Source organism: Molossus molossus, unplaced genomic scaffold, assembly GCF_014108415.1.
Source record: "Molossus molossus isolate mMolMol1 unplaced genomic scaffold, mMolMol1.p scaffold_m16_p_21, whole genome shotgun sequence".
Lineage (NCBI taxonomy): Eukaryota > Metazoa > Chordata > Mammalia > Chiroptera > Molossidae > Molossus > Molossus molossus.
In genome coordinates this window covers 26,432,910-26,447,576 of record NW_023425357.1, presented here as the reverse complement: position 1 = coordinate 26,447,576, position 14,667 = coordinate 26,432,910, and the positions used below count along the sequence as shown (strand labels likewise).

General features: G+C 47.8%; 1 protein-coding gene across 1 annotated transcript in view; it reads left to right on the top strand.

The window, feature by feature from the left end:
• WWOX (WW domain containing oxidoreductase) overlaps positions 1-14,667 on the top strand; it is a 954,172-nt gene that overhangs the window by 873,241 nt on the left and 66,264 nt on the right. The gene's annotated exons all lie outside the window — the stretch shown is intronic.

Sequence of the window (14,667 nt, the reverse complement as noted above, 5' to 3'; positions counted from 1 at the left end):
AGTGCTCACAGCATCCAACAGTGTGGGAAAATAAGTGGTTTACAAGGATGATTTGGGATGTGCAAATAAAGCTTGGATGAGAGGGCGCTATCCAAAGCCTGACATTGTAAACAGCTCGGTAATCCCGCCATCTTTTATGTGACATTTTTATGGGATCCAGAACTCCGAGCCTCAGATTATGTATATTTCAGCTCCTATTTCTAAGTTCAAGGAGCCTGGACTTTGACTGGTGCTGAATTTATCTGGCAAATGTAGCCTGACAAGACCTTTCCTGCATCCTCCCAAGGAGCCAAGTTCAGGGCAGTAATTCTACAGCATCTCTCTTGAACACAAGCCAAAGTCATGTCCACAATCTGGACAGTTCACAGACTTAACACTAGTTAAGGTCCTGGCGAGAGATCATGTCCATTCTTCTAAGGGCACAGGGGGAAACACATCAGCCAAATTTGTGTTACTATTCTCACTGATAAATGCATTAATGAGCAGTTTAAACACGTTTTTGCTTTGAATTCCTATCTGAATCGTCTGAAGTAGGTAGTAGTCTCCCTGTTTTATAGGTTGGTTTTTCGCTTTTCAAATGTTTACTGGGCTTTCCTCAGAAGAACCCAGGCACCAAAGAAACTGAAGCTCAGTGATGTTGAGGAATTCACCTAGAAGGGTGCTTCTCAAAAGAGGGGATTTTAAGGCCTCCACCCAAGGGGACATCTGGTAATGGGAAGATTGCTATCAGTGCCTGGTGGGTTGAGGTCAGGGTGTAGGATGCTAAGCATTCTACAGTGCACAGGACAGACCACCACAATGAAGTCAGTGGCTCCAAGTATCTACAGTGACAATGCTAAAAATTCCTGACCCGGAGAATCATAACTTTGGGCAGTGTTGGAATTTAAACATTGGCCCATTAACCTTTCCAACATTACGACGTTGCTTTGGGCAAATAATCCTCACTTTGAGCTTGCAACTTCTCCACGTGGAAATTATGGAAAATTGTCGTCAACAGTTTGGTTTCCCATTCATTGTCTGGCTTCCCCACAAGACTGTAACCTCCACGAGGGCAAGAATTATGCTGCTGTGGGTCTTTGCTGTATCCTCACCACCCTTCTCAGCACAGAGCCTGGAGCAGGGGTTCAGTAAATGTCTACCGAAGGAATGGACATATGGGTACAAAATGAGCTATGATCCCCTGTAAAGTGACTAGTAGGATAAAGCGGTAACAGAAAGTGTGACCTGGGATTTCAAAGGATGTTTCCTCCAGCCAGAGGATGGAGGTGAGGGGTGGATTCTGGGATGACCGGGTGGAGAAAGAAGATTTGAACTGAGGTTTGGAATCGAGTAGAGATTGGGCTTTGGGGTGTTGGGGACATTACCAGTGGGAGGACATATGACGGAAGCAGGTGAGGAGACACACGGGTCACAATAAGTCATTTGGCTGTAGGAGCCCAGCATGGGACACTTGATAGTGGAGGACAGTCCGGAAAGTGGGGGATCCATGGACTTGGACTCTATCCTGTGGGACATGGGAAGCCAGGGGGAGCTGGAACAGGAAGTTGATGTGCTCAAAGCTGTGTTCCAAGAAGGTCCGCATGGCCCGAGTCTGTGTGATGGAGAGAAGACGGGGGAGGGGAAGCCACTTCTGTATTGCCATTGTCTAGGGAGGACAGAAAATAGACGCCTGGCTTATGCGGCAGAATAACATATATACGCTATTTACTTTCGAATAGGTGATGCATTTACATGGCTCAAAGTCAAAAGTAGAGGATAGAAAATGGCGTGCGCATGTATATATATTTATGCATGTGTATATATATCTCAAATCCACACGCACACACATATTTTTCCTTTATGCAATTTTAAATCTCCCTCTACCCATTTCCCCTGGCGCCCAATTCCTCTTCGGAACCATGCTGTCACTTGCTCGTGTCTCCCAGACGTTTTTATGCATTTACAAGGCAATATGTTCATATATTCTTTCACCTTCCCATTCACTGCCCCGTACACACCTTGCTCTTTCCATTTGACAGTATATCTCAGAGATGGTTCCAAATCAGCATATAAATGATTTCTTTATTTTTTAACAACCGCTGAGTGTTCTCCTGCGCACACGCTTCATAACTCATTGAACCGGTTCCCTCCTGATGGACGTTTGGGTTGCGCCCGGCCTTCCTGTTACAAATTGCGCGGCAGCGTGTAACCTTGCGCCGGCGTCTTTCCCCACGCGCCCGAGTGTGTCTGCAGGGGAGAGTCCTAGAGTAACACTGCTGTCCTTGTCACAGACATTGCCAAGCGCCCTCCACGGAGGTCGTTCCAGCTCGCACTCAGGTGGCACTTCCTGGCTAAATACTCTGTCGGTGGGCAGAGGGGAGGACGGAGAGCCGCCTCGGCGGAGCGCCGCGAGTGAATGGTCCCTAATGCGCTTTGCAGAGAGCTGTCTTGGTGGGGGCACAGAAGCTGAGCGGCAAGGTGACGAAGATTAGATGCAGGGCAGTAAGCCGGGTGCCGATTGCAGTAATCCGGGTGGCAGTGTGCAAGGTCCTGGGCTGCTGGAGGAACAAGGAAGATAAAAGGCATTGGGAGACTCATTATGGATGAGTGACTGGGTGGGAGGGACGAGGCAAGGAGATGCTAACGATGATTTTGACACCTCCAATGCCATCATCCGGTAGGGACCGGGGAAGGAAGGTTTTTCAGGGAGACGACATTGGTTTGGGCGTGATGAAGTGGTTTCCAGGCACCGGGAGCATTTGACAAGAGCTCGCTGCTCTTTGTGGCAATGTCGCTTTTCCCTGATCCCACCCAGAAACCTTTCCCGTCCCTCCCAGTCCACGTGGATTTGATAGGCACCTACTTTGTTCGTTCAAAATCACCTGAGAGCCGAGAAGAATTTTTTAAAAAGTGTTTCTGATGCCTAAAAATGCCTTTTAATACTCCCATCCAGCAACCCTGTAAAGTCATTCTTATTCTCCTGTTATAGGGGAGAAAACCAAGGCCCAGAGAGGTGAAATTGGTTGGCCGAGGTCACACAGCTATTAAGCAACGGCACCCGGACTGGGAGCCAGGTGAACTGGAAAGGCCCGGCTTTCGAACTCAGTGACTTCAGCAGCAAGCACAGTGGGGCAGAACGGTCTGGGCATTGATTTCCAAAGGCCGAGTTCACTTGACTGCGGAATTCTAATCTGTTAACAGCATCCTATTTATTTCTGAAGTGTCGGGGCAAATTTGCCAAATTTTGCAAAGTGCATTTGTGAGTCAGTAAGATTCCATTTGAAGTTGCAGATAATAGAGCCTATGGTGGAGGCCCGGTCTCCTCACACGTTTTGTTCACAGCGGGACTGGAAAAAGCCACAGAGAATGAAGGTGGCCATTCAGCTGCCTGAGCGCCAGAGGCGGACTCCGGTGGAGGCTCCGACAACCTCACACAAAGGCGCCACTGTTCCCCAGCGTGAAGGGGGCCGAGGCGACACCCAACCAGGCGGGGTGTCACTTCTCTGGGCTAGAAATGTTGTTGTCTGTTCACTGGTAAACACCAGTCCAAGTTCATTGTCCTGACAAAGAACTCTGTTTCTTCTCTGATGCTGAGAGTTTGCCTGTGAGGGTCTTGATAGGAACGCTTCTGCACAGTGCAGGTTAGACAGTGTTGAGTGTATTGCTCACACCAGGCACTGTGCTAGCATTATGCTTTCAAAAATGTCCAGACGGATCTAACAGAGAGAAAGGAGCAGATCCCGGGCTAGCAATCACCTCCAATGCAAAATTAAGGTTTTGTTTCAGGCTGCTCACCTGTCTTAAGGGATTGTCTAATGAGAGGTGTGTGCTGTCTGGCATGTTGGCAATGTGCATAGGTACCTGACTCACAGGGCCTCGAAACCCAGTCGTTATATAGTCCGTCTCATGTGGAACCATCTTGGTAGATCAGAACCAGAGGAGAAAACCGCTTAGAGTAAGTAGGAAAAAATTTTTTAAATAATAAAGTGAGTGCATGATTGTGTTTTAAAAGCCACTTACATAAAGTTTGATTGGAGAAAATGGCAGTTTATTTTTTTTTCAATACTCTTTTTCTTTTTTGATTTTTTAGAGAGAGAGGAAGGGAGAGCAAGAGAGACATAGAAACATCACTGGCCGCCTCCGGCATGCCCCCCATGGGGATCTGGCCCACAACCTGGGCATGTGCCCTGACCGGGAATTGAACCGGCGACCTCTTGGTGCATGGGTCACAATCAGCCCTTGAGCCACACCAGCCGGGCAATGGCAATTTATTTTTAAAAGTTGCTATATTTATGCTGAAATAATTAGGATGACTTCCACCTGAGAAATTTTTAGGGACATTTCCAAGTTTTCATTGAAAATAAGTTCTTAAACGCAACTCATTTTACACCGATTACATCCCAATATTTCTTTATAGGTTGTTTTCTGTGCCTGGCGCTGTGCTTACTATTTATTAAGATCTAAGCCAGTAGTACGTTAATCATCATTAATGAACTAAATGGCTGCCTCACTCCCCTAATGTGCCAGGCCCCATGCATGGTCTGATTCAGTGGTGGTCACAGCTCCATACTGAGGAGCTCGGACAGGCTGAAAGAGATGATGTCACGGGTCAAACGGGTGAAGAGCTTGCTGTCAGGAGACCCCAGAGCGAAGTCTGAGCTTTGCCGCCACTGGCTGGCTCATCTCTGGTGGGTCACTTAGCCTTTTTGAGTCTGCGGAAGAAAGATTTTAAAAAATCAGCTAATGTTTATTGCGCGCCTACTCTGTATCATCACCTCCCATGACTCGGTCACTGTATTCCTCAGAATAACCTTGCACGGTTACCATTTTTTTCCAGTCCCCGGAAGAGGCATAGAAGACGAATTTGTCCAAACTCACGGTCACTGGTTTGCGGACTCGGGATTTCAAACCCAGAGTCTGATTCTGGGACCTGTGTTCTCATCTTTTCCTCCAATAGGACGCCCTGCAGAGGCACTAAATGAGAGCATTCACATGAAGTGCTTAGCAGCAATGCCTGCGATTTAGTCCTCAAAAGGTAGAATTTTCACTGGATAATTCCACATGAAGTCATATCGAACACTGCATAGTTAATACTACTGGTAAATAGGTGCGTTCATGTTGTCGGTACAAAAGACTGTGAAGCACAAGACCGCACGGTCCCGGAGGAGCCTGAGGCCTGTCCTAACGACAGGCAGGGCCTGGGCAGGCTTTCTGGAGGGATGTCATCGGGCTGAGTCCTGAGACCCGGGGGTGAGTCCAGTGTACTAATGTTCCCGCGTGCTGAGAACACGCCCGGCCTTCACCGAGCGTACACTTCAAAGGCTCACTGTTTAGGAGACAAAGCACGAACCGGCCCGATGCGGTGAGAAGGAACAAGCCCCAGACGGTGCGGAGGTGCTCCGGGAGCAGGAACAAGCCCCCAGACGGTGCGGAGGTGCTCCGGGAGCCGTGCTCTCCCAGCCTGGACTGCAGGCACCGCCGAGCAGAGGCAGCCGTGACCTCGCTGGGCTGTAACGGAGTCCACGCGCCCCCTGGCTCTTCCTAGGGATCCCCGTGTTCTCTGCACCAAGATGAGCTGCTGCTGGTGTGGTGGCCAAGGAGGACCTGTTGCCTCTGAAACAGAAGGGCGGGGCATGGCTGTGTGCTAAGCAAAGAAAACATTGCCTTCTTGGCCACACGTGAAAACGACTGGGCTGTGGAGGGCTGCATAGAAAGGATATTTACAAAGTCCTTCGTTGGGTGAGATGATGTCACAGACAGAACCCACAGTGGCCATGTCTCCCTGTTTGATTTCATTCTGGAAAAATGGGCTTTGGCAAGAGTTGGCCAGACTCCAAAGCACCTCTCCCTTCCCCTAGGTCTTCCTTCCCCGGTGGATGGGACCCCCCTTGGGGATGATACCTCTGCAGATAACGAGGAAGATGATCGAGCAACCAGACACTGGTCGGTCACTCTCTCACTCAAGGTCCGTTTGTGAGCGGGAGACACAAAATAGCAGCAGCAAACGAAAACACTATACTCTTCTAAGGGTCTTTGAATGAAATATGTGTTTGGAAAAGACATTGGCTTGTAATTGAGGGACAGAAAGAGAGAAAAATGTTCAAGAACAGGATTCTCTCAGCTCAGGTGAAATAATCACCGTGCTGTTTGTGTTATTCCATGGAAATTAGATGTGGCAAATACTTGGATTCAGTTCATGAAATTTTAAGGACTATCCCTGAATGCTATAATTCCAGGTGAGCTTAGCGTAGAGCATGGATGGAGGGCACACCCAGAAGCCCGTAAATCAGTTCTGGAACAGTGGTGTATTAAATGATAACCTTGTCATAGTTAAAGTCACACGGGAAGGATATATTGAGGTTTTGTTCTTTTCACAGTCTCGGCATCAATGAATTCATTCAGGGAGTCTTAACTTTTCAAAAACAGGGCATGGGTGGGCGTTCAAGCCGCGGTATCTACCTTTCCTCCCCGACCCCAACCTTTGCAGGAACACACGTCCGTGCACCTGTGTTCCTAGCCAGGAAGCGGCCCTATTTGAAATGACTGCCGACAGAACTGCAGGTGCCTGTTACGCAGGGTGGACGGCAGCATGCTAACACGGCAAGAGCAAGTGCGGACTTTGGGTTCAGGCAGGGTCGTGTTGGGTCCCAGGGCTGAGACTTCTGGTTGGGGCATTCTGCTCAAGACCAATTCCCTCCTTGCAGAACTGTTTATGAGAGCTGAGCCGACTAGATAATACCGCAGTGGATGTTAAGAAACTGGTATTTTATTAGGAAAAGACTAGTACTCATTTGGGACAGTACTCGCCATATTTCACATGATTTGGAGACAGGGTGGGGTCCTTCTAGGAATGTCCCAGTTTGTTTCTTGGTTTCATTAGCATTCTCTCTCGCTACAGTTACACTGTCTCTCTATATACTCAAACATCCCTTTTCTCTTAAAAAAAAAAAAATCCTTTAAGCCCTCACTCCCTTATTACTTACATTGTCTTAAAAATAACCAACTTTGGAAAGAGTCTCTGGCATGCTTTAAAAAAGTTCAGCACACTCGAGCCTCTTGATTTCTAAATTCAGTGTTGAATATGCTAGTTGTATCGATGTCAGTGGCTTTCCAAGAGAGAGTGTCCCAGTTATCTAGATGGCCAAGAGAAACAGTTTTAATGCTTCATCACATAAATATGCTCCCAGCCATGATTTAAAACAGATGGACAGAGACTGGACGGGTGGTAGGGCATCTCGGCTGAGCCCAGGCCCGGCCCCCTGGGGACTGCCTGCGTCTCTTCTGTGGCCGAGATCCTGCAAGATTTTCCTTCTGGCTTTGCATGAAGCCTTCGCAAAGAAGCTGCGCACAGACCAGTGACCTCTCCAGGGATTGTTCCCAGTTCCGTAGCCTCACTTCCATAAAGCCCCTGCTAATTGAGCATGGGACGTGCCTGAGTTCATTTTCTTTTAACAACTTTATTTATGTAATTATGTGAGTGAAGTCATTCATTTTATTGATCTAATGAAACGCATTTTATGATTTCCACTGCCCTTCATCTTCTGACCTTGCCCTTCAGACCATAACCCCCCACCCCCTTTTTTTTTTTTTGCTTTGGTAGATGTTGAATGGTCTTAGCATTTAACCACGTAACAACTTTTCACTTTTCCAAATTGGAGGACCCTTGAAAATGAATAGGGAGCCCGAACATCTGCTTCTGGACTGGTGCAAAGATCGTAGTGGATAGCGAACCATGACACCAGCCGAAATGGTGGAGGGATGCGGGGTCCCTGGAAAGAGGGGGTGTGGGTTCTGAAAACAAGGCATGGAACGAACAGGTGGTTCTCATTTCAGGCTATTTAAACTTTAGCTCCTTCAATATGCCTTTCTTCCCCCTTCATTCTACTTTCGATTTTAATGGGGTGCGAGGCGCAGTCTTTTTGATGATGTGGAATGTGGGCTTATAAAAGCTAAGTGCTACTATATATTTCTACTGTCCTTGCCCACGGGCCGCGCCGGGGAGCTGTATATGGCGTCAGTAATTGGAAAAGCCAGCAAGTTGTTCCCCCAGTTCATGAAGTTTCCCTAACGGTAGCTGGTCAGACGTTTTATTTAACTAGGCAGGTAGAATGGAGGTGAAACCTGGAGAGTCGTGAAATGGCATGGGGCAATCTTCTACGGGTGTTTCTTTCCAACGTCTTAAAACCCAAAAAGTGTGAAATTACAGCAGTTGCTTTTTTTGGCATTTACCAGGGAGGGATTCGTATAAAACTGCATCAGTTTGGATTTCTTCAAGAAGAATGTTTCAGGAGCAGATGGACAAGCTGGGGTCTCATGCCTAGGGCTAAACAAGCCTGGAGAAGGCGTTTGTCCCGTCCTGACCGTGTCCGCCACAGCCACAGAGACCTGGTTGTCACCGGGAAGGGAGGAAATGTATTTATTAAAAGGCATAAGCGGATCTGAGTGAGGCCATATTTTGCCATTCTCAGCAGAGGGAATAATTAGAAATGTCTTAGAGGGTTTTTTTTTTTTTTCATTCGCTTAAAAAAAGGGAAGAAGAGAATGAATACAACTTCCTACTGAGTGTGGTAGGCTTTATCTAAACACACACACATGCAACGCGTACACAAACATTTAGGTTACTGTTTCCTCACCAGGACCCTATTCTTATCCCTATTTCATGACGTGAACCAGGGCCCAGAGGAGTCCAATGATTCAGCGAAATATTTATTGGGGGCGCTCTATGTAAATTAGGGAGATCGGTCCATTGCCATCCGTTGCAACTTTTTTTTTTCTGTTTGTCATTTGTTTTAAAATTTGTATTATTTTTTTCCCCCCTAAGGAGAAATTTTAATTGTATGTGTCTGACTATACAGTGAGTTTGGGAGAATACCATTTAGGTCTTGTGTTTTCTTCTTTCTTTTTTTATTTTTTAGAGAACACAAAACTCTTTCCATTTTGTTTCCAAAGTCTGATGTTAATCCAGACTGAACCGCCGAGAGAAAGGCAAGAAAGCCTTGAGGTGGTGTGTTTTCCAAGCAAGTCAAGACTGACTGGCAATCTTACCGGAACAGAAATACTTGTACCTGAAAGTGTCCACGTAAGAGTCCGGAAAGCCATGGTGTGATTGTGGTGGCTGTGGCCTTTCTTACTCACTTTTCTGTGAAATTGTCACTGAGATCACAAGTAACCGGGACGGAGAGCCAGCCATGGAAGGCTGACCCGCTCCCTGATGGGTGGACGGGCCTGGGCTCCAGAGCCAGGCGGAGACCCGGTCCCTAGTCCTTCCTGGAGGGCGGCACGGGGCAGATGCCTACCTGGGGCTAAGCCTCAGCCTCCGATGCACAGTGAGAACAATTACATCTCTTACAGCAAACGGTCTGACAGGCACTTGCCTACGGTGTGCCAGGAACTCTTGGCATTTCCAGAATACGTGTCACAATATTTATAACACGTAATATGAACTATACATGTCAACTGTCCGAACGGTAAGAAAAATTACATACATCAATTAAGTCAGTCCTTTCTCCCTTCTGAAAGATCACAGGTCGGTAATGGAGCTCCGCGGGTGGGGACAGACAACAGGGTGGAGACTGTCGTGACATTTTATTACCGTAAACAGCCAAGGGTTAGTTGCGATGCTCCATCTACCAGCCGATTCCAATCATTCCTTTTCGTATCCTCAAGCTTTGGGAAGCCTTGAATTTGATGGGTCTTTTGTGGCAGGTGCATGCAACATCCAATGTCTCCCTTATAGCAATGTCTCCTTGTTTAATTCTCCCTCCCACAGCATCAATGCCTACAGCGTCTTTTTCCTCGGTAGGCCGAATAAAAACCACGTGCTCCCTTGTAGAAGAAAATACGGTTATCAAATCAAGCCGGAGTGAAGGAGCTTGGCAGCCTTGGCAAGACGTTTCAGAAGAAAATTCTTATAGGTCAGCCTTAAATCAGTGCAAGTTTTGTTTGACTTGTTTTGTCATAGCGGACAGCTGGATAGAGATTCAGTAATTGAGCATTTGCAGATATAATTCACTGGAGAATGCTCCAGAGTATCAGAAAGTCTGGGTCACACTTCAGGTGGTTTCCTTTCTCTCACTGAGAATGACATGTCTGACCCCTGACTTTCTCCCAAGGCAACGCTGTGGGACTTTGAGAAGGATTTGTTTGTCGGTGAGCTGTTTGTCTTCAGCGTCTTCGCCTGTGGCTCAGATTTGCCATCATGGAAAAAGAGTGTCTGTGTGTTTCCCCATCCCTCTCCCTTTTCCCCTCCCCTCCCCCGTCCCCCTCCTCCTTGAGCAACTTAACGACTTCCAGGTGTGCCTGTGGGTCAAGCTCCTGGCCCCCATCCTGGGGATGCTGGGTCTGTGCCTCCACAAACACCAGGCCGTGGTGGGGGGGTGGACACAACATAAGTACAACATCAGGGGGAAAAAAAACTACTTTGATGTTTCAGAGGATGAAATTGGTAAAAGCAATTCTAGCTGAAGACAGACCCATTTATGTTCCAAGAAATGAGCACCCTGGACCGAGCGGGTCCTTGTTCATACCTTTCAACCTCGTGCCTGCAAGCCGGAGACCTGTGATCCACAGCAGAGGCCACAGCCAGAAATAATTCTCTGAGAACACGGCATGCACCTTCAAATGGCCCTTGGTTGTTTGTCTTGGCTGCCCCACTTTCAAAGGCCAGAGTCGTTTGGGGAAGGGTTTATGTTGTAAGAGTAAGGTGCTGTCCTCATAGGAAAGTGGGTAATTAGTCAAGATCTTTTTGTTGGAGAGTGTGGTACTGGTCTGCTTCTCTGCCTGGGGGCCTTTGAATGGTTCACAGGGGGCCCTTCAATGCCTTGCCTTCACCCTGGGTGCCGTTTCCACTTGGCGTGAGCCTTCCTGATGCAGGTAAGTGTCACCTCCTCAGCGAAGGCTTTCCTGAACGTTTCCCACCTCCTTCCGGTCGGAAGAATCACCTCCCTACTCCTTGGAGCCCCACTCTGCATTAGATAGGTCAGAGAGCCCAGCCTGAACACAGACCCGGCTGAGAATCATGGTTCTGCCCTGATTAGTGTGAGCTGAGCCAGTGAGTTCCCTGAGACTCTTCTGTACGGGATACAACCAACGAGACGAGCTCCACCAGGTGGGAGCTGCTGTCAGAGTTCTGTCCTGGTAACTTGCTTGCATGCACCTGTCCAGATGTCCCCCGCCCCCCCATGCCAATCATGCATGCACCTGTCCAGATGTCCCCCGCCGCCCCCCATGCCAATCATGCATGCACCTGTCCAGATGTCCCCCACCCCCCATGCCAATCATGCATGCACCTGTCCAGATGTCCCCCGCCCCCCCATGCCAATCATGCATGCACCTGTCCAGATGTCCCCCGCCCCCCCATGCCAATCATGCATGCACCTGTCCAGATGTCCCCCGCCGCCCCCCATGCCAATCATGCATGCACCTGTCCAGATGTCCCCCACCCCCCATGCCAATCATGCATGCACCTGTTCAGATGTCCCCCGCTCCCCCATGCCAATCACGCATGCACCTGTTCAGAGGTCTCCCCCATGCCAATCATGCATGCACCTGTCCAGATGTTCCCCACACCCCATGCCAATCATGTATGCACCTGTTCAGAGGTTCCCCCCCCCATGCTGATTAGACTGAGAGCTTCTGCAAGGTGAAATCCCATCTCATTCCTGTTTGAATCTTGTCATAGCAGAGATCTAGGCACATAGTAGGTACTCAGCCAACACAGCAGAGTGAATGAACTTTCATGGAGGTCTGAAGGTATTCATTCACAAGAGCCATGAGCACAACAGGCTGGATGACAAGGGGTATTCAACCAAGGATCACATGGGCAGAGTCATCCCCATCCACACATTGAACTCCCTTTGGCATTGGTGACCTTTCTCGCCTGACTTGTGACAGAAACTGCCCTGAACAAAGATAGAGGGTCACCCTTCAGCATTCACACCTGTCTCCTCCACCTGTTTCCCGGGCTCTGTTCCCACTGTCTCAGGAGAGTAAGAATGGTAACTCCTAATAATAGTTCAAAATAATAATCATCCTGCTGGGATGTCTATTTCAGGGTGCCTCCTAAGAGAGAAAATAAGGCATTTTGCACAATGCGGAGAGAAGGAGAGATCTATGTCCCGCTGCGGATCAGGTTAAGGCAGGAGAGATTCACAGTCAAATGTGATCAACTGGAGCAAAGCCTAGGTGCCCCCTTGGCATGGGGGGATCCATTTGAATGCGGGTCTCTTGGTTTTGCTTAAACTGCCAAGTGAATTACTGTAATACTTATTGCCTGCAATTCATTTAACACAGAGTGCCAGAGAGCATCTTTTGGTGTTTCAAGGTGAACCAGGTTGAGAGTTTTCCCTGATGGCCCAACACGGTTTCTTTCACTCCCCTGGAATCTGGGGGTGAAAATCATGTGGTGGGCTCTTTCTTTTTTCTCTGTTTTTATCCTCACCAGAGGACATTTTTGCATTTATCTTCAGACAGAGCAGGAGGGAGAGAGAGAGAGAGAGAAACATCGAGGTGAGAGAGACACATCAAGTGGTTGTCACTCACACGACCCCAACCGGGGCTGGGGACAAACTGCAACCGAGTACGCGCCCTTAGCGGGAACCGAACCCCGGTCTCTCCTGAGTCCACGGGCGGACACTGGAACCGCTGAACCAAACCAGCCAGGGCTCTTTCTTTTTTCTTTTAAAAGGATCACAGGGAAAAAACAAACAACAACAAAACACATATCACGATGGTTTTGTTGAAATGTTTTAAAATTCTCCCAGTAATAAAATTGGTTTCTGGTGTTTGCTTGTAAAAGCTGACTCGCACCAGAGTGGTCTGCACTCCTCACAGGAAGGGCTCAAGTCAGAGAGCTAGGACGGCCCTGGAAAAATGTCCCCACCATTTGCCTGAATGACAGAGACAGCGTCTAAAACATATTAATTCTGCTGCACAGTGCGGCACACACCCAGGGCCCTCCCCATAAACTATTTGAAAAATGCAAGGTGGTAATTCCCCACATACAGACTTGTACATTTCCCATCATTTTAGCACCAACGTTGACGTCAGCTCTGGCCGCTGACCACAGTTCCAGCTGGGCTGGGCTGCGCTTGTCAGCACCGTGGGGCCTGATAAAGCATTTTTGGATTTTTCATACTCACAGTGTTCCATGGTCTCAACTCTGTTGGAAACATTAAGCTCCTTACCTGAGTGGGCATTTGTTTGTTTGTTAAGAAATTTACCTGCAGTCTTAAGAAAAATGACACAATGTATCAATCCCGCCTGCTACCCCGTTCTAACTCAGTGGCTAGAGCAAAAATGGCATTTCGGACTGTCCCCAGAATGCAGGCTGGAATCAGGCTGTGGAAGGGAGGGGGCCTGTCGGCTTCTCTGAGGACTGGCATGCATGATGTGCCCCTCCCTCACTGCCACTCGGGCGTTAGAAGCCACCTCCCTTCCAGCTCCCCAGCTCTTATCATCGCTTACTCTTTGGCGATGGCGAGTTACTAAGGTGCTTTCTTTCGTACCGCGCAGCCCAGGCACCTAAGAAGCACAATCCTTTTGGAGTTCAGATTCCCTCTCACTGGGAAATCAGAAAACAATGCCGACTCTTCTTGGTGTCCCCTGAACTTCACAAGCTCTCCCTGCCATGACTGCACTAGGGGAGCCCCCAGCTGGCAGCCCACAGCAGGCCAGGCAGTAATTAAGAAACACCACCCCTGATTCTTTAGATCTAGATTTATGGGCCAGTGGGCTCCGAGGTGTTCTCACTCTCACGAGGCGGGGCATTGTGTTTTGTCTGTTAAACACAAGCTTTCGAGATAAGTCGTGCAGAGGCGACCGCACACACTGTTTTATTATGCTGACCTTTATCTTACACCTGAAGATGAACACATTCATATTGGGCTGCAGATTCTTCTTGTCACTCAACTGGTTTCCATAGATCAGTTTTATGCAACTCGTCTGCCCGCCTGCACTGGGCAGGATGCTGATGCCTGGGATGTAGAATGGAGCTAGTTGGACCTCTGACTTCCAACAGCAGGAAATCACAATGAAAGGAAAGGACAGGCACACACTTGGATGTGGTTGTGGGGCAAGTGGTGATCACAACAGTTATCAATGATGTCATTTTAATCAGGATGGCTTTTTACCAGTTTTTTTTGTTTTGTTTTTTTTTAGCTTTAAAAGATTACGTGCTCTAAACTAAAAAAAAAAAGTCCCTAGGAAAGTTTGGGGTAAAAAGAAACCCAAAAAAACAGTAGTGACATTTCTGGTCCTTATTTGAGAGTATATTTTGTTGTTGTTTAATCAAAAGTATATATATATTATATATGATATACACACATATATGTATTTAATATTATTTTGTATTAGTTTCAGATGTACAGCATAGTGGTTAGACAATCATATACTTTGCAAAGTGTTCCCCCGATATTTCCAGTAGCCACCTGGCACCATGCGTAATTATTAGAACGTTATTGACTATATTCCCTGTGCTGTGTTTTACATTCCCGTGACTATTCTGTAACTACCAATATGTACTTCTCAGTCTCTTTCGTCTTTGTTCAGCCAGTCCTCCAAGCTCCCTCCCCTCTGCTAACCATCAGTCTGTTCTTTGTATCCATGCGTCTGTTTCAACATTGTCTGTTTGTTTATACTGCTCTTTAGATTCCACATATAAGTGAAATCATATGGGATTTGCCTTTCTTC